The sequence below is a fragment of the Melozone crissalis genome, unplaced genomic scaffold (genome assembly GCF_028551555.1).
Source record: "Melozone crissalis strain CALT ecotype California unplaced genomic scaffold, PUWL_Pcris_2 ptg000021l_1, whole genome shotgun sequence".
Taxonomy (NCBI): Eukaryota; Metazoa; Chordata; class Aves; order Passeriformes; family Passerellidae; genus Melozone; species Melozone crissalis.
The window spans coordinates 4,263,044-4,283,100 of record NW_026535799.1 but is presented as its reverse complement, the minus strand read 5'-3'; positions in this window follow the sequence as shown (position 1 = coordinate 4,283,100).

The window sequence follows — 20,057 nt, the reverse complement described above, 5'->3', positions numbered from 1 at the left end:
TCATCTCCACTGTGAGCTCTTCATTCTGCTTCTTCCCAGGAAGCTTAAATGCCAGCCTGAGCTCATCGTTCCTCTGGTTCCCGTAGATCATCACAACTCTTCCATGGCCTCTCCAGAGAGGAGCAGCTGCACATCTTCAGAGCAGCAGTTGCCAGCCCACAACCCATCAAGGAGGGAAAGTTTCTACCCTTGCTTTCCAAGCAGATTCTGGTTAATGACCCTTTAAAATGTTTTCCTGCAGTGCTCTATCATGGGTAGATCTCAAGTGAGAAGCAGGTAGAAAGGGTCAAGTCACCTAGGAAGGGGGACCTTTTAAACAGAAAGATTCTCTGCCTGCTTTTCCTGTCCTTGCTGCAGATTTGGATGGTGTTCTGGGCATTTTGCAGACAGCCTCTCTGTAGGGGTACATGGGCAAGGTCGAAGATATTGCCTAACAAGTGGTCAGTGTTAGGTGCACTGTCCTCTTTCTTTGAATGAAGCCAAACTAGGACTCTGATAGGATATTGCAGATGTTTAAGACTGTCTGCCCTGCAAATCAAGCCGTGCCATTTGACGCTGGCAGGGGGCTATGTAGAAATCACAAATGGGCCGGGTCTGCTGTGGAATATGCCTTGAGCTGTTTTATTTTCCAGCATCAGTCTCATTACATGGTTATGACTATGGGAAGATGCCAGCAGCTCACATCCCAGGCAGCAGACAAGGAACTTGATGTTACAACTTACTTTATAAGTTTCTTGACCAATCACACAACACAAAAGCATATTGACAGTAGTTCTATCCAATCACTATAAACACACGTATCTTTGGTTAAAACAATGCTTGCTTATTTTGAATACAATACCTACTTGTAAGCCTTAAAACACCATGCACAGAGCTCCATTATTAAGCTTCAAGCTTCCTAATATCTTCCTAGATAAACTTTTCTATACCTTAGAGAGTCATTCTAGACAAGCATTAATACACAGACCATTGTTCTATTTGTCCTTGTCTATTTTCTGCAGTTTAAATAATTTTTCTGCTGACCTATCTCATGGCTGCTGCTTAGCTCTAATCACAGTTCTACTGCCTCTGGGGCCTTCCTTTTGCAGCTTTCCCCAAAACCCTCTGTCCTGGTTTAGGGCAAATTTGTTAAAGAATCTGCAAAGGAGGGCCCCTCCAGAAAGCAAAACCACACGGCTCCTCCCCCCTCAACTGGTTCGGGAAGAATTCCTCGGAGAGAAGTGGAAAGAACCTGTTTATTTGACAGACACAGCACCCCTAGCACACAAAATGAACAATACCAGATGACACCGCTCTGAGAAAGATGACAAAATCAGAAAGTCTCTTTCAGGGGTGGTTGCTCTGTTCTCAGTCCCTCCGGCACTGGGGCAGCTGCTGCAGCCAAACGGTGCAAACCCTCGGTGTCCCCAGGTCCCAGTCCGGAGCAGGTTCAAGATGGTCACAGAAACAGGAGAGGAGAAAGAGTCCAGGAAGGAATTTGGACTGTTTAGCTAAACTAGCTAATAAGCAGAAGCAAAAGTGAGAGCAGAAGCAAGAGCAGAAAAGAGAGCAAGCAAAGCAGCAAGCTGAAAGCAAGAAGCCAAAACAGCCCTATGTACTGCCTGTCTCTGTGTCCCTGATAAGAGAAACCCAAACAAAACTTCCATTCTTCAGAGCCGGTCTTAAAGGCACAGAACATATGAATGGGGATACAAGCATCATAACGTCACCCCAGGACACCCTCTAATTTTGTAGATTCCCACAATTCCCCCTCTCTGGTCACCTAAAAAGAAACCTTCATAATCGTGTCATTTATTACTTGCGTTTCGTAGCCTTACTATAATATTTCTGCTTATTACCTATTTGAAGCATTTTCTCGCTTGCACTAAACATTGCTATATTACAACACAGCAATTTTAATGCTGTGGAAGTCCTATCAGTTGAAAGAGCATAAATTATGCCTGACAATAGTTACAAGTCATTGTTCGAAAAAGTCTTGTCGATTCCAAGGTCTTAATTCTAAACCTTCCTCCATGTCTATACCTTCATCGACCATCTCTGTGAGATTTTGAGAACTCTCTGTGAATCTATTTCCTACCTCTCTCGCTCTTGTGTGATAAAAACTTCTTTGATAGTTTTGTCCATCATTTGTCGCACACACCGACATATGCAAGGTATTACTACTAGTATCACTGCCAAAACACCCAATACATAGAGACCTATTCTACAAAGTTCCCTTAGCCAAGGTGCAAAGCTCCATCCTTGGAACAAATAATCTAACCATGACCCACCATCTTCTTTAATTGGAGCTGTCAAAGCTTTCAGCTTTTGTATGCTTTTGTGGATGGATTCAGAATGATCTGACAGGTTCATACAACACAATCCTTCAAATTGCTCACAACCATGTCCTTGGGCCAGTAAAAGAAAATCAATTGCTGCTCTATTTTGAATAGAGTAGCAGGTCTAATACTATTAACATCAGTCAACATATCACTGATTGCAGTGGATGTGGCATTAGTTTGTTTACTCAGCAACATCCAACCTGATCTTATTGTTTCAATGCCATTGCTGAAGCCAATTGGGGTAAAAACAAACCTGCTGAAATTCTTTTTGCAGCCTTCCAAGGCATGAAATCTTTTCAGTTTTCATAATATTGATGAGCAAATCTTGTTCCCCTTTGTTTCTTCCTAATGACTGCCTCGGTAGTAGGTGCTATCACAGTGAGCATTCCAATGCTACATGGGCCACCTTCAAGGTGTTCTGGAATGCCCTGCCAAGCCCTATCTCCACAAATGAACCAATATCCCTTGGGCAATTGTCATGGATATTGGTCAGCCTCAGAAAGCACATCCTAACTGTTTGAATAATTACACCAAGAACTTAAGTTTCTGTATGAAAAATAATGGGGAGTAACATTGTATTTGGGGGATCCCCTTCTTGCTAATCATTAGCTGTAAATGTAAGGCAAAAATCCATTGCTAAAGAACCAAGGATTTACAATTATTGGGGCTCAGATACTGCTTTGGGAAGTTCTTTGGCCCAAACGTTCCAATTCAGTGCAGGATTGTTCCCATTGTCAATTTCACCTGGCTCACCATTGGATTGCTTTTTGATCAAAGGCAAATCTTTTACTGGCACACCGACCAGACAGGTTGAGTAAGGCTTTTCTGGTTCCAAATTAGACAAACATATGGTATCCGAGCCGGCTGCCTTGGCAAAGGTCACCCAAACATTTGGTTTCGGTTGTTCAACAGGCAAATCTGCACGACAAGAAGCAATTAAAACCAACCAACACCAGCATATAATTTGATTTTGCTCCATCCTTTTCATGAGCTAAGTTTTAGTAAAATTTTCACATATATATCATTTAAAAACTTGGCTTTGACCTTAAGATAAGATTTTGCCTTAAAGATCCAATAGAGGGGATCTATAACTTAACAAAAACCATGCTTTTGCCAAAAATAAGCTCTATAAAACAAACAATTGATACACTTATAAATAACATAAAATCAGAGTTTGCAGGTTCCACCAATGCACAAGGAACGTCAGGCGTGACCCGGGATCCCTCTGCTTGGCTCACATCTGCGTACTTGCTTCCTCCGTTCTGGGCTCGTCAACACATTCTGGGGTGCGATATGGTTTGACATTTTTGGCTGGGACCCACTTAATTCCAGCACCTTTAGAGACAGAATCATACCCTTTGCCCCAGGTGATTAATCAGAAAGGACCTTCAATTTGTCCAGTGTCAGGCTTTCTAATTAAAACAGGGGGATTTTCTTTCAGTTTTGCCTGTGTGTTATTTGAAAAATGCCCAAAAACCGGTGGATCGGGTTCTGCAACTGAGCTGTTTAAAAAATTAAAAACATACAAAGCTTTGTTTAACCCTACTTCAACAGGGAGTAGTGTGACCTCCACTCCCTCCCTTTGTTGGTCTAGAATGTGTTTTAATGTCTGATGTGCACTCTCAATAATTGCTTGACTTTTGGGAGAGTGTGGAATACTAAAGATGTGACGAACACCCTATTTTTTTAGAAATGTGGCTAATTTCTGAGATATATATATACGGGACTATTGTCGGTTTTTACTTCTTGGGGCACACCCAATGAAGCAAAAGCTAGCAAAAAATGATGGCTGCTTGTATTTGGAGGCTGGGGAACTAAAAACGGCAAAAACTGTGGGAGAGGCTTGGGGGAGGAATTTACACGAAAAGAATTCTCAGAACTGCAAAGCAATTTGCTCGCTTGAGTGAGATCTGAGAGGGAGTCCTCTTGAGGAGGGGAAGCAGTGGCAGGAGTGATTTTCACAGCTTTTTTACTAGGCAGAGTAGATATAGAGCTAATTTCAGCAGTTTTTGCTTGCACAATTTCAGAACAAGCAGCTTTTGTATTGCAAAGCTTCTTTTAACTCTCATCTTTCAGACTTGTGTGACTCTCATCTTCTCTAGAACACAACTTCTGACTCTTCACATTCTTGGAATGCAACCAAAATCCCAAGCATTTTCTTGGGAATTGCAGGGGTGAATGGTTTTGTGGAGGAATGGGAGGACGGCCTGTCTCAGCATCAGTGACGCAGGGAATCCCGGAAGAAACAGAGAACACAACTGAAGCTGAAAGTGGATCTGATTTTTCTTTTTTGGGGATTGGGGTGCTGTCTACACTGCTTGGAGAAACTTTGGACACACTAGAAGGGAAGGAAACTTGAAGAGAACTTGAGATTTCTTCAGAAGAGGACGACGGCTCAGCACTACCCGGAATTAAAGTCTCAGAACTAGATGTTCTGTTTTGGCGTTTGAGAAAGTTTCTATTATGATTATTTTGTTTAAAGCTATTTATTAAAGCTTTGGAGACAGGCATTAGTTTGTTTACAGTCTTTTCTTTTTAGAGAGAGAATAGATTACAAATTTTCTAGTTTATCTGGTCTTAAAAATTAAAGGTAGAAGCAGACTGAAATCTATATTTTGAGTATTTGCTTTTACTCAGATTAATAAATCTTTCAGTTTATTTTTTGAGATGTTTGAACGTCTTTCATCTTGTAAAATTTTCTTAAGCTGGTAAAAAACATTCTCTTCTGTTTAGATAAATGATTTCCCATTGTGTAGCCCAGGAGCCCCTAGAATGCTACTTACTGCATACAAGGACATCAGGTGTAGACGACGAAGGGGATGATTTATTCTTCGTTTTAACAGCTTGGGCTTCTGGCGACTGAACGTTTTGGCTTTTTTTTTATTATTCTTTTAGTCTAACAAAGTTTCTCACAGATTGTAGATTCCCACACCTTGTTCCTGTGCTAAAAGCGCATAGGCACAATAAAAGTTATTTAACCCTTTAGATAATAAGCCCAAGGCATTGTGTGGGCAGGCAGAGGCAGGCAGGAGGCAGAGCTGTCAGCAAAGGAAGGGCCCAGCCAGGTGGGGCAGCCAGGGGATGCCGACAGCCTGCAGGGACAGAGGCGCAGGGCAGGGACACCATGGGACAGCCTGGGCTGCACAGGGCACGGGGATGGGCAGCAGCTGCAAGACAGCCCTGACAGAGCCAACTTGGGCAGCACTTTGGCCATGGCTGCTGGCCCTGGGGCCAGGAGGGGACAAGTGACCCTTGCAGGCCTGGGGCCTCATGGCCTCCTTGTCCCTGCTCAGCAGCCTGGCAGATGCCGCCCCATGCTCCTGCCCCTGGCATTGCACATCCCCACATGCCAGTGCCCATCCCAGGAAGAGCCCTGAGCAAGGAGGGAGGGACAGGATCTGCCTGGCCAGGGGCTGGGGCTCAAACCTGGGCCCTGTGCATTCCTCAAACACATCCAGGTTTGCTCAGCACCCGAGACACCTTTCCCTTGCTTGTCCCCACCTGTCATCACTGCCTGCAGGGCTCGGCTGTAGCTGGAACCTGGGGACACTTTCTCACTTGTGTCCCTGACACGGGTCTCTTCAAAGTACAAGAAAATTCAGTGTTTCAACAAAACTGAGTTCTTGATGGTTCTGTGACATCACTCAGGGGCTGGTGGCATCTCAGAGCTGGCTGTAACATCACAGGGCTGGTTGTGACATCACAGAGTAGGGTGTGAGGGCATAGAGCAGAGTCTGCCATCATAGAGGGTGGCTCTGTGGCATCAGAGAGTGGGTTGTGACATCACCAGGTGACTGTGTAACATCATGGAGCAGGCTGTGACATCACAGAACAGATTGTGACCTCACAGGGTGACATTCTGACATCAGTCTTCTGTGACATCACAGCACTGCTGTATGACATCATAAGGGGACAGAGTTTGCTCTGTGACATCAAAGGGGCAGTGTGACATCACAGAGATGGCTGTGTGACATCAGAGGGACTGTGTGACATCACAGATTGCTGTGTGACATCACAGGGTCTGTGTGACAGCACAGGGGCAGTGTGAGGTCTCTGGGGAGGTCACTCTGCCCCGGCCCCCCTCACAGCTCCCCCCAGAGCAGTCCAACCCTGCTCATGCACAGCGGGGTCCCCTGTCCCCCCAGGTCCCCCCGCCCCTGGCCCCGCAGCCTCCCCCAGAGGATGTTCCATGAGATCGACCCCAGAGCCTGACACGGGGACGGGGGGCCGGGGCCCTGGGGGTGGGACAGGGGGACAGGGACCCCCCGGCAGTGTCCCCGTGTCCCCCAGGGCCAGAGCCTGGGCCAGGGCTCCTTCACCCTGCTATAGATAAATATCATAATATTGGCTTTTTGCAAATATTAAAATGAATTTAATATGTGTTATGTTACAATAGCTTTGTTGTAAAGATACAATTTTTATTTCTGTTTTTAATTAAGCTTAGACATAGTAGTGAAATATCTGATAGAAGTGTGCTTGTGTTAAACTGCCTGCTTGGATGGGATCACATCCAATGCACACAGGATGAGGACGCCTGTACAGATCTGCCAACTATCAGCACTCACTGTCTGAAGGCAGAGTGGACCAAGGCCCAGAAACTGGAGGTGATAAAGAGGAGCCAAAACCACAGCCAAGAAACACACATGCTCTGAAAAGGCAGACCCAAGGAGCAGTCATGTAAAATTGTTCCTGGAATATGTAAAGTAGTTTATGGATATGCATGAGGGTCTATGAATATGCAACAGGCTGATGTAAGGGGAAAGGTATTTCAGGGGGATCCCCGAAGGTAACAGGGTGCTCCTGGCTGAGAGCCGTAATAACCTTTGCTCCATGGCCCTGGTCTCCCATTGTCCTTTATTAAACTTTTTACATTTTCACAGGAGGGTGAACGTGCTTTTCACCAATGGAATCTCAAGGAAGCAAGGGTCAGTTGTTAAGCCAAGGCTCTCCTGTGACCAAGTGGGGCCTCATGGGACACAGGTACAACTGGGACATTGCCAGTTCTGGTAGGAACAAGGCTCCATTATTGCACAGCAAGGCCTCAGGGCGCCCAGGAGAGCGGCGTGACAATGACATCTTGGGGAACCAAGTGTCACCTGCAAACACAACGGGGCCTCATGGAAGCCAGGTGCCATTTGGATATTGCCAGGACAGGTGGAACTCACTGTCCACTGTGACACAGCACAGCCTCATGGAACTCAGCAGAGCACTGGGACAGCCTGGAATCTCATGGAGCCAAGGCTCTGCTTTGGCAAAGTGGGGCCCACAGGACACAGGTGCCACCGGGACAATGCCAGCTCTTGTGGAACCCAGTGTCCACTGTGACACAGCAGAACCTCATGGAAACATGGGGACCACTGTGACACAATGGAATCTCATGGAAGCAAGTGTCAGTTGTGAACGCAGCATGGCCTCACAGAAACCAGGGGCAATGGGGACCGTGCTGTGGCTCATGGGAGCAAGGGGCCATTGTGACACAGCGGGGCCTCTTGGAACCCAGGAGAACATTGTGGGTCCATGGATCCTCATAGAAGCACGGCCCCATTGTGACAAAGGGCAGTGTCACAATGGTCTCCTGGGTTCCATGAGTCCTTGCTGTTTAGAATTGACACTTACTTCCCCAAGATTCCATGGCATCCCTCTGCTCTCCTGTGATTTGAGGCTGTGCTGTGTCACAGTGGACACTTGTTTACACCAAGGCTGGAGATGTCCCAGTGGCACTGGGCTTCCATGAGGCCATGCTTTGTCACAATGGGGCCTTGGTTCCATGAGATTCCAATGTCCCACAATGGTCTCCTGGGTTCCACGAGGCCTGCCTTTGTCACAGTGGAACCTTGCTTGCATGAGCCTTGGCAATGTCCCAGTGGCACAGGGGTTCCATGAGACCCTGCTGTGTCACAATGGGCCCTTGGTTCCATCAGGTTCCATTGTGTCATAGTGCTCTCCCAGGTCCCATGAGGCCTTGGTCTGACACAGTGGTGTCTTGTTCCTACTAGGCCTGACAATGTCCCTGTGGCACCTGTGTCCCATGAGGTCCCACTTGATCAAAGCAGAGCCTTGCTCCCATGAGATTCCACTGTGTCACAATGTTCTGCTCGGTTTCATGAGAACCTGATGTGTTGAAAATTGATCCTTGGATCCTAGAGATTCCACTGCATCATGGCAGTGTCCTTGATTCCATAAGGCCCAGCTTTGTCACAGCTGGACCTTGGTTCCATGAGATTCCATTGTATCACAGTGGCGTCCTTGGTTCCATGAGGCCCTGCAGGGTCACAGTGGAGCCTTTGTGCCATTTGTTTCCACAGTGCCACAATGGTCTCCAGTATTCCATGAGGCCATGCAGCAAAAGAGTGGACCCTTGGTTCCATGAGTTTCCATTTCATCACAATGATCTCCAGAACTCCATGAGGCCATGCAGCAAAAGAGTGGACCCTTGAATCCATGAGTTTCCATTCCATCACAATGGTCTCTTGCATTCCATGAGGCCATGCCGCAAAAGAGTGGATCCTTGAATCCATGAGTTTCCATTCCATCACGATGATCTCTTGCATTCCATGAGGCCTTGCTGTGTCACTAAGGAGCCTTTGTTCCATGTGTTCCCATTGGGACACAATGGTCTCCAGCACTCCATGAGGCTGAGCCGTGAAACTCTGGGCACTTGGTTCCATGACATTCCACCATGGTGTCACCATGGTCTCCTGGGTCCTGTCACAATTCACACTTGGTTCCATGAGATTCCACGGTGTCACCCACTCGATCTCCTTTATCCTTCAGTTCCATTTTAAAAGTCATAATTACGACACTTCATTAGCATACTCACATTTGCATAAAGCTGTGTCCTGGTTTTACAACCCTGTGTGGCCTCAGGGCCTGCATCAGTTCCTCCTGTGGTGCTTGTCAGTCTTCTGGTGGTCTTTTGATGAAGGCTTCTATTGTCCTTCTCACATTGGAACTTTTTACCTGGATCATCAGCCCATGCCTGGTGCTCCTTGTTCTGCAGTCTAACCTGGTTTGAGCTGATTTTGCCCTTTGCAAGTTCTGTTCAAACTTGCTCTCTTGCTCTTGGTGCGTTTGTTGTGTCGCTTGCTCTGCTCTCTCGCTTTCTCTGCTGTCTCGCTGGCTTTGCCTGCATGTGAAAAATGCATGTATTTTATGATTGACTTTTCGCAAATATTCAAATGAATATTATATGTGTTGTGTTAGAAAGTAATGCTGTATTAATTCTCTTAAGTACTGCGTTAAATATAGTTTTAGGTTATAAAAACTGTTAAAATAGAAACTATGCTATGTAAGATACTTTTTTTAAAGAAAGGACTCACAGTGAGATAGCAGCCACAGGACACCTAAATCGTTCAGAGAAAAAGAATTTGTTGCTCTCTTATGAAAAGAAATGAACTTCTTCCTGCCTCGAAGGCGCTGTTAGGATTCAGAGGAAGAAGGTGGCACTGACCAGACAGAATCCTGTGTTTGAATGGAATTTATGCGTCATGGATGAGGTGTATGAATATGCAAAAGGCTGTTGTTTTTAATGGTTAATCCTCTGCTACTGGGTGTCCTTTTTCGGGCTCGTACTACCCAGAGAAATGTACCCGGAGGTCCGTAACTCTTTGTCTCTATTCTCTCATACTGTCCTAATTCAAATTGTCCAAATTGTTATTACTCTAATTGTATTGCTATTTTTTATAACCATTTTATTGCTATTAAACTTCTAAAATTTTAAAAACAAGTGATTGGTATTTTTCACACTTATTAACACCCACTTCCATAAAAGAGGGACCTTCCTCCTCTGCCTGGGACCCTGAGCTTGGCTCTCCCTGCCCTGCAGCCACTGTTATAGATACATATTGTAATAGTGGCTTTTCACAAATGTAAAAATGGATTTTATATCTGTGGTGTTGAAATAACTTTGCTATATAATTTCTATTTCTGTTGTTAATTAAGGTTAGACATAGTAGTGAAATCGCTGATATAATTATGCTTGTGCTAAAAGGCCTGCTTTGGTTGGGATAACATCCAATTGAGAGGAACAGCAGATTTGTCTTTACAAACCAGCTGTGGGTCTGCTGGTAGATAAAACTAGCTCTGGGAGATGAAAGAAACCATGGGAAAGATTCCACTAATTAATGGGAAAAGATATTTGCCTTTATATGTAAACTTCAGGATTGGTGATAAATTAAATTAGACATTGAAAGATGAAAGAAACAATGGGAAAACCACTAAATTCCATAAGAATTAAAAATTAATAGGGACGGTTATACATTAGAGGGAAATCTTTGGTATCAGGTGTTTCAGGAAGTCTGTGCTTCTCAAGTACCTCAGCCAATGGGGAAAGAGAGAAGGGAAATACAGCTGGGAAACTGGGATAAAAAGGAGGCTGCATCCTCCAAAATTTTGAGAGACCCCAGGGGAATGCCCCATGGCCTCTCCCTTTATTTGAAGAAGTAAAAGGACTCCTCTGTCTCCTTTCTGGACATAAATCTCTGATGTTTGTGGATTAATTTTCCTAACACCATGAACACAGGATGAGGACACCTGTACAGATCTGCCAACTGTCAGCAACCACTGTCTGAGAGCAGTGTGGTCTGGACCCAAAACTGAAGATGATGATAAAAAATGGACTAAAACCATAAGCCAGGAATACTCATGCTCTAAAAAGGCAGATCCAAGGGCAAGATAGGCTTAGGAGTTCTCAGAACATGTAAACTGGTTAGGGAAAATGTTTACTATACATGAGGGTCTATGAATATGCAAAAGGTTGGTGTAAGAGAAAAGGTATTTAAGGGGTATTCCCAGCTGAGTGCCAAGATGCACCTGGCTGTAATAACCGTTGCTCTATGTTCCTTGTTTCCTATTGTCCTTTTTAAAATTTTTTATATTTTCACAGGAGATTGAATGTATTTTTCACACCCCACACCCCCTGCCTGCTGACATATCTTGCCAGCCCAGCCTGGTGCTGCCCAAGCCCTGCTGGGGCACCTGGATCATCCAACCTACCCCTGTGGGTTTGTGCAGCAAAGCCTCTGTCAGTGCTGTAGTTGTTGTTTGTTTGCTTTATTATACACACCAGTAAATAACTGTTATTCCTATTCCCATCTCTTTGCCTGAGAGCCCCTTAATTTCATGATTCTAATAATTCAGAGGGACAGGGTTTACATTTTCCATTCCAAGGAGGGCTCCTGCCTTCCTTAGCAGACACCTGTCTTTCAAACCACGACAAGGTAAAAAATCAGCTCTTCCCAAGGGCTTTCCAATATGGAGCTGAGACCCAATGGATGTTCCTGCCCCAGCGTTGAGTCAGGTGCCTACTGGGATCCAGGATGACGTGGAGACCACCAGCCAGGCGTCTTCCTAACTTGTCTTCCACAAGGTTCTGCTGCCATGGGGATTTGTCCTCCTTGCTCTCCATCCTCAGCTCCTGGTCTAGGGGAGGAAGGACAAGGAGAGGATGGGATTTGCCTCCATGCCAGATGGAAGGACATCCTCCCAGTTTGTCCCTGGCAGGATGGCATCAGCAGCAGGATTGTCCTGCAGCAAGGGGCCGTGGTGGGCTGGGAGATGGAGCAGGAGAGAGTGGGAAATGGGCACTGACTTCCTCCTCAGCTGACCCCAGGAGCCTCCAGTATGAGGCCCGAGGGTGCCAATCCTGACCTGTCCCGGCTCCATCCCCGCTCCTGCCGCGGGCTGCAAGGGCTGCCTGCGGGGAACGGGGCACCGAGGGTGTGGCTGCTGCTGGGGGAGGAGAAGAAGGGAGGGAAGGGCGGGGATGAAGGGGGAGAGCCGGAAGGGATGAAAGATGAGAAGGAGGTGGGCTGAGGGAGGAGGAGGAGGAGGAGGAGAAGGAGAGATGGAAGAGGAGGAGTGGGAGGAAGAGGAGGGACTAAGGCAGATCGAGGAAAGCAGAAGGAAGCCCCAGCCCTGAAAGCCTCCCTGAGCCTGGACTGAGCCCCCATGTGGGCAGCAGAGAAGGGGGGGATTCTGCTCCTCTGCCCCACTCAGGTGAGTCCCCACCTGCAGAGCTGCCCCAGCCCTGGGGCCCAGCACAGGAGCTGGAGCTGGAGCTGCTGGATCCAGTCCAGAGGAGGCACCAGAGATGCTCCAAGAGCTGGTGCCCCTCTGATTTGGAGCCAGGCTGGGAGAGCTGAGGTTGCTCACCTGAAGAAGACAAGGATCCAGGGAGAGCTGAGAGGTCCTGCAGCTCCCTCTGTGCTCTCAGCCAGGCAGAAGAGGCTCTGGATTCAGCCCTGGAGCAGGGCAGGTGTTGGGGGTGTGGCATGGAGCTGCTCTCCTGTGGGATATTTCCTCCAGGCTGGAAGCACCTTGGTGGAGGAGTGAATCCAGGAATGTGACTGTGGTAGTCCTTCCTCATGGCTTGTCCCCAGCCCTGCTGTTCCCTTGCCCACTCCTTTGGGATATAGTGCAGGTTCAGGTGCCTCAGCACCACCCAACCCTCCCTGAATTCGCAGCCCCCACCCATGGGATCGTGACTGGGGAGGGGGAGCTTGGCGCAGATATCCTGGGGGGTCCCTTGGATTTTTCTGGGGGGATGTTTGGAGAATGAAGAAGCTGAGCAGAAAAGGCCTCTTGTGGAGACAGCAGAGCCCTGTGTCCCCCAGGAGCCCAAAGTGGGGAGCCCAGAGCGGGGGGAGTGCCACCATTGGCGGGAGCCTCAAGAGCCTGGAGAGGGGCAGGGGGGACTCCTTGGAGCCGCTGCAGGCCAGAGCAGAGAATGAGGGGAGAAGGGACCCCCAAAACCCCCAGCATGCCTTAATGGGGAGACAGAATAGAGAGGAGCTTTTGGGATTGCTGGGACACCCAGCATCCTAGACAGGGAGGAATCCCAGAACCCCAAAACTGAGAGACCAGAGATGGGGAACTCCTGGGAGGCTTTTTTAGAGCAGATTTTTATGGACACATGATGCTGACATCTAGACATGGACTTGGGCAGGGGGACCTTCAAACCCAATATGCTCATCCCTTGTTTTCCTTGCTAAGCAGGATTTCCCTTTCCCAAATCTTGGCCAGATGGAGGGGGATGTGAGGAAGAGGAAGATGCCATGGAACCCCCAGGCAGCTGAGGAGGAAGTCAGTGCCCCTTTCCCACTCTCTCCTGCTCCATCTCCTAGCCCACCACGGCCCCTGGCTGCAGGACAATCCTGCTGCTGATGTCGTCCTGCCGGGGACACATTGGGAGGATGTCCTTCCCTCTGGCATGGAGGCAAATCCCATCCTCTCCTTGTCCTTCCTTCCCCAGAGCATGAGCTGAGCATGGAGAGCAGGGAGGACAAATCCCCATGGCAGAACCTGGTGGCAGAGACTGTTTTGAGTGACTCCACAGTACAGGAATCTGATGGGGAGGAAAATCCCCACATATCTCCCAGGAGGAGGGGCTGCAAACCCAGCCCAGGGTGCTCTGAGGAGGAAAGAGCCAGCCTGAGCCAGGAAGGTGGACAGAGCTTCAGCCAGAGCTCAGGGCTTGTGCTCCATGAGCAGCTCGATGATGGGGAGAAGCCCCGCAAGTGCTTGGAGTGTGGGAAGGGATTCAGCTGGAGGTCCCGCCTGCTCCGCCACCAGATGATCCACACTGGGGAGAAGCCCTACGAGTGTCCCGAGTGGGGGAAGGGCATCAGAGACAGCCCCCAGCTCACCATCCACCATCGCATCCACACCGGGGAGCAGCCCTACGAGTGTTGGGAATTTGGCCAGAACTTCCTCCAGAGCTCCCACCTGACTTCCCACCAGAAGATCCGCTCAGGGGAGAGGCCCTACGAGTGTTCCGAGTGGGGGAAATCATTTCCAACCAGCTCCCTTCTCCTCACCCACCAGCGGAATCACACTGAGGAGAGGCCCTTCTGCTGCCCCGACTGCAAGAAGGGCTTAAAGCACAGTTTCCACCTCACCAGGCACTGGCGCATCCACAGCGGGGAGAGGCCCCATGAGTGCCCGGAGTGTGGGAAGAGGTTAAGCTCAGTCTTGAATCAACACCAGCGGAGGCACCGCTAAGGGAAGCCCTGCAATTGCCCCAGCTGCAGGAGGAGCTTCGTACACTGCTCCAACTTCCTCCCCCATCAGAGAACCCTCATTGCAGAGAGCCCTGGTGACCCACATTCCCAATTATCCAAGTTGGAAAAGCCCTGCTGATCCACATTCCCAATAATCCAAGTTGGAAAAGGCGTGGCTGGTGGTCTCCACGTCATCCTGGATCCCAGTAGGCACCTGACTCAACGCTGGGGCAGGAACATCCATTGGGTCTCAGCTCCATATTGGAAAGCCCTTGGGAAGAGCTGATTTTTTACCTTGTCGTGGTTTGAAAGACAGGTGTCTGCTAAGGAAGGCAGGAGCCCTCCTTGGAATGGAAAATGTAAACCCTGTCCCTCTGAATTATTAGAATCATGAAATTAAGGGGCTCTCAGGCAAAGAGATGGGAATAGGAATAACAGTTATTTACTGGTGTGTATAATAAAGCAAACAAACAACAACTACAGCACTGACAGAGGCTTTGCTGCACAAACCCACAGGGGTAGGTTGGATGATCCAGGTGCCCCAGCAGGGCTTGGGCAGCACCAGGCTGGGCTGGCAAGATATGTCAGCAGGCAGGGGGTGTGGGGTGTGAAAAATACATTCAATCTCCTGTGAAAATATAAAAAATTTTAAAAAGGACAATAGGAAACAAGGAACATAGAGCAAAGGTTATTACAGCCAGGTGCATCTTGGCACTCAGCTGGGAATACCCCTTAAATACCTTTTCTCTTACACCAACCTTTTGCATATTCATAGACCCTCATGTATAGTAAACATTTTCCCTAACCAGTTTACATGTTCTGAGAACTCCTAAGCCTATCTTGCCCTTGGATCTGCCTTTTTAGAGCATGAGTATTCCTGGCTTATGGTTTTAGTCCATTTTTTATCATCATCTTCAGTTTTGGGTCCAGACCACACTGCTCTCAGACAGTGGTTGCTGACAGTTGGCAGATCTGTACAGGTGTCCTCATCCTGTGTTCATTGTGTTAGGAAAATTAATCCACAAACATCAGAGACTTATGTCCAGAAAGGAGACAGAGGAGTCCTTTTACTTCTTCAAATAAAGGGAGAGGCCATGGGGCATTCCCCTGGGGTCTCTCAAAATTTTGGAGGATGCAGCCTCCTTTTTATCCCAGTTTCCCAGCTGTATTTCCCTTCTCTCTTTCCCCATTGGCTGAGGTACTTGAGAAGCACAGACTTCCTGAAACACCTGATACCAAAGATTTCCCTCTAATGTATAACCGTCCCTATTAATTTTTAATTCTTATGGAATTTAGTGGTTTCCCCATTGTTTCTTTCATCTTTCAATGTCCAATTTCATTTATCAGCAAACCTAAATTTTTTTGTTATTTGTAAAGGCAAATATCTTTTCCCATTAATTAGTGGAATCTTTCCCATGGTTTCTTTCATCTCCCAGAGCTAGTTTTATCTACCAGCAGACCCACAGCTGGTTTGTAAAGACAAATCTGCTGTTCCTCTCAATTGGATGTTATCCCAACCAAAGCAGGCCTTTTAGCACAAGCATAATTATATCAGCGACTTCACTACTATGTCTAACCTTAATTAACAACAGAAATAGAAATTATATAGCAAAGTTATTTCAACACCACAGATATAAAATCCATTTTTACATTTGTGAAAAGCCACTATTACAATATGTATCTATAACAGTGGCTGCAGGGCAGGGAGAGCCAAGCTCAGGGTCCCAGGCAGAGGGGGAAGGGTGCCTCTCTCAGTGAGGTGGGTGTTAATAAGTGTGAAAAACGCCAATCACTTGTTTTTATATTTTTAAAAATTTAATAGTAATAAAATGGTTATAAAAATAGTAACACAATTAGAGAAATAACAATTTGGACAATTTGAATTAGGACAATATGAGAGAATAGAGACAAAGAGTTACGGATGTCCGGGTAAATTTTCTGGTAGCACAAACCCAAAAAAGATACCCGTTAACAAAGGATTAACCATTAAAAACAACAGCCTCTTACATATTCATACACTTCATACATGATGCATAAATTGCATTCAAACACAGGATTCTGTCTGGTAATTGTCACCATCTTCCTCCGAATCCTAAAAGCACCTTCGAGGCAGGAACAAGGTAGTTTTTTCTGATAAGCTGGCAATAAATCAATAAATTCTTTTTCTCTGAACGATTTAGGTGTCCTTTGGCTGCTATCTCATTTCAAGTCCTTTTTTTAAAAAAGGAATCCTACATAGCATAGTTTCTATTTTAACATTTTTTATAACCTAAAACTGTATTTAACAAGTACTTAAGAGAATTAATACAGCATTACTCTCTAACACAACACATATAATATTCATTTGAATATTTGCAAAAAGCCAATCATAAAATACATGCATTTTACACAAAAACATCCCTGTGCAGTCTCACAAGCAGAGGCTCACCCTGATTTGCAGAAAAAACCCACAATTTGTAGAGGCTGTAAAGCCAGTATGATTGATTTCAGTACTGCCCTAAGGACATGGGCACCCCCAAAAATTACCAAGGCTATTTTACCTCTTAACTTGTTGCATATGCATATGAGAGGAATGTGGGATTTGTCTTTACAAACCAGCTGTGGGTCTGCTGCTAGATAAAACCAGCACTGAGAGATAAAAGAAACAATGGGAAGGATTCCAATCATTGATGAATGGAAAAAGATATTTGCTTTTACAAATAAACTCTAGCTTTGCTGATAAATGAAATTGGACATTGAAAGATGAAAGAAACAATCGGGGAAACCCCTAAATTCCATAAGATTTAAAAATTAAAAGGGGGGGTGATACTTTAGAGGGAAATCTTTGGTATCAGGCATTTTGGGAAGTCTGTACCTCTCAAGTACCTCAGAAATGGGGAAAGAGAGAAGGGAAATTGGGATAAAAAGGAGGCTGCATCCTCCAAAATTTTGAGAGACCACAGGGAAATGCCCCATGGTCTCTCCCTTTATTCAAATAAAGTCAAAGGACTCCTCTGTCTCCTTTCTGGACATAAACCTCTGATGTTTGTGGATTCATTTTCCTGGTACACATGTATTAAACTGTCTTATAAACTCTATGAGCCTGCCAGTTGTTTAGTCATGTAGCTGTAACCCAGATTCAGTTTTTCCATCTGCTTCAGCCCCAGGGTCGGTGCAGAGGCCCACTCTCCTTATCTCTCTTCAGCTTGGGTGTTTGCATTCCTTTCTAGGTAGCCTTGAATCTCCTTTGTTTCCTCCGCAGGCTTTTTTGGGAGCACACAAGTTAACAGACTACAGGAGATTAAACAGCAGACTTCAGCTAAATCTAAAATTGCTTTCTATCCCGACTTAAATTTCTGACCCACAGCTGGAGAAGCAGCTCTGGGCTGGGCTCAGGAGAAACTCCCAGATAAGAGAAGTGCAGCCAGATGCCCTCCTCCCTAAGCTTGATCACATCTTTTGTTTTCTTAGGTATCCAGTTGTTAGTGTTTCCTAGCAATTCTCTAAGTAAAAAGGAACAAAAGGAACCACCAACATACCTTTGCACCCTAAAAATTCTGCTCTGTCCAATCATTTCTTCTGGTGGCATCGAGGATAGCTGGATGATCCTTGCAGGTCTTTTCCAACTTAAATAATTTCCATCTTTATCCCATCAAAACACCCAGAACTCAGGTAAAAAAAAAAGAAATTAAACAAAGAGATCTAAAGCTGCACCACTTCACTGGGATTTGGAAGTGAATTGGGGGTTCAGAGGAATATCCAGGAGGATGTGGGTGTTGTAGGGCCATGGAGCCAGGCAGATGGGGCCACAATCTCATAGCTGTGCTGGCAGCGTTTGTACCCCTGAGCCCGTCTGCTCTCCAGGAATTCTGGTTTTGTGCCAGTCCCTGGCCTGGGTCTCCCCATTTGGGGTGTCCCCCCAAAGTGCCCAAATCTCTGCTGAAGTGCCTGGGCTGCCCCTGGCTGGGGCTGTCCCTGCCCACCAACCTCTCCTGGTCAGTGCCATGCGGGGCTGGGAGGGGGTTTGGGGGGTCCTGGGGGAACGGAGAGAGGCTTCTGTGGCTCTTGGGGTGTTTGTGGTGCTGGGAGGGGGTTTGGGGGTCTTTTGGGGCACACTGTGAGGGGGGTTTGAGGTCCTGGCCGGGCTGTGTGGCTTGGAGAGAATTTGGGTGGATTTTGGGGGAGATGGGAAGGGGCTTTGGTGGCTCTTAGAGCCATTTACATTGCAGGGAGTGTCACAGACATATTTCCTAAAAAATCCTTTCACTAGGATTTTTCTCCTGAGGAGCTGAGAAGCCTCAGAAAAGAAATGTAAACAATAACTATCTGATGGCTGTGGAATGTGATCTGGAGATGGTTTACAAACAGGTGCATCTTTGATTGGTCTCAGGTGGTTGTTTATAATTAATGACCAATCATAGGTCCAGCTGTGTCAGGACTCTGAGCAGTCACTAGATTTTATTACTTTCTTTGCTAGCCTTCTGATGTCTCCTTTCTCTTTCTTTAGTGTAGTTTTAATATATCATTTTCTTATCCTATATATCATAAAATAATAAATCAGCCTTCTGAAACATGGAGTCAAGATTCTCATATCTTCCCTCGTCCTGGGGACTCTCAAACACCACCACAGAGGGAGGGCTTTGAGGGAGTCCTGGCCAGGAGCTGTGGGGTGGTTTGAGGGGTCTGGGAGGGGTTTTAGGGTAGATGTGACCCCCCAAAGCAACCACCAGACCCCACCCCCCAAGATGCTGCCAGGGCTCTGTGGCTCCATGTTGGGGTTCATCCTCCTGGTGCTGCAGCAGAAGGTGAGGGGGGTCCCCAGGGGCTGTGTGTGTCCTCCCCATGCCGGTGTCACCCCTTTGTCCCTCCCCACAGGGCTCTTGCCCCAGCTCCTGCTCCCCAGAGGGAATTTGGGGAGGGGGCAGAGGGGGTGCACAGCCCCCATCAGGGGATGACCCCAGCCCAGCCCCTTTGTTCAGCACCAGGCTGGGCTCAGGGCTGATGGCAAGCAGATCCTGCAGCTGGGACAGTGTCACTGTGATGTTTTCTGAAAAATCCCTTTGCCAGTGGGAAAAATGCCAAACAATTGTTCTTAAAATTTTACAAGTTGAATAGTAATTAAATGGTTATAAAAATAGTAATATAATTAGAGTGATAACAATTTGGACAATTTGAATTAGGACAATATGAGACAATAGAGACAAAGAGTTACGGACCTCCGGGTACCTTTTTCTGGGCAGCATGAGCCTGAAAGAGGACCCATGTTAACAAAGGATTGACCCTTAAAAGCAATAGCCTGTTGCATATTCATACACCTCATCCATGACGCATAAATTCCATTCAAACACAGGATTCTGTCTGGTAATTTTCACCATCTTCCTCTGAATCCTAACAGAGCCTTCGAGGTGGGAAGAAGTTCATTTCTTTTCATAAGAGAGCAACAAATTCTTTTTCTCTGAACGATTTAGGTGTCCTGTGGCTGCTATCTCACTGTGAGTCCTTTCTTTAAAAAAAGTATCTTACATAGCATAGTTTCTATTTTAACAGTTTTTATAACCTAAAACTATATTTAACACAGTACTTAAGAGAATTAATACAGCATTACTTTCTAACACAACACATATAATATTCATTTGAATATTTGCGAAAAGCCAATCATAAAATACATGCATTTTTCACATGCAGGCAAAGCCAGCGAGACAGCAGAGAAGGCGAGAGAGCAGAGCAAGTGACACAACAAATGCACCAAGAGCAAGAG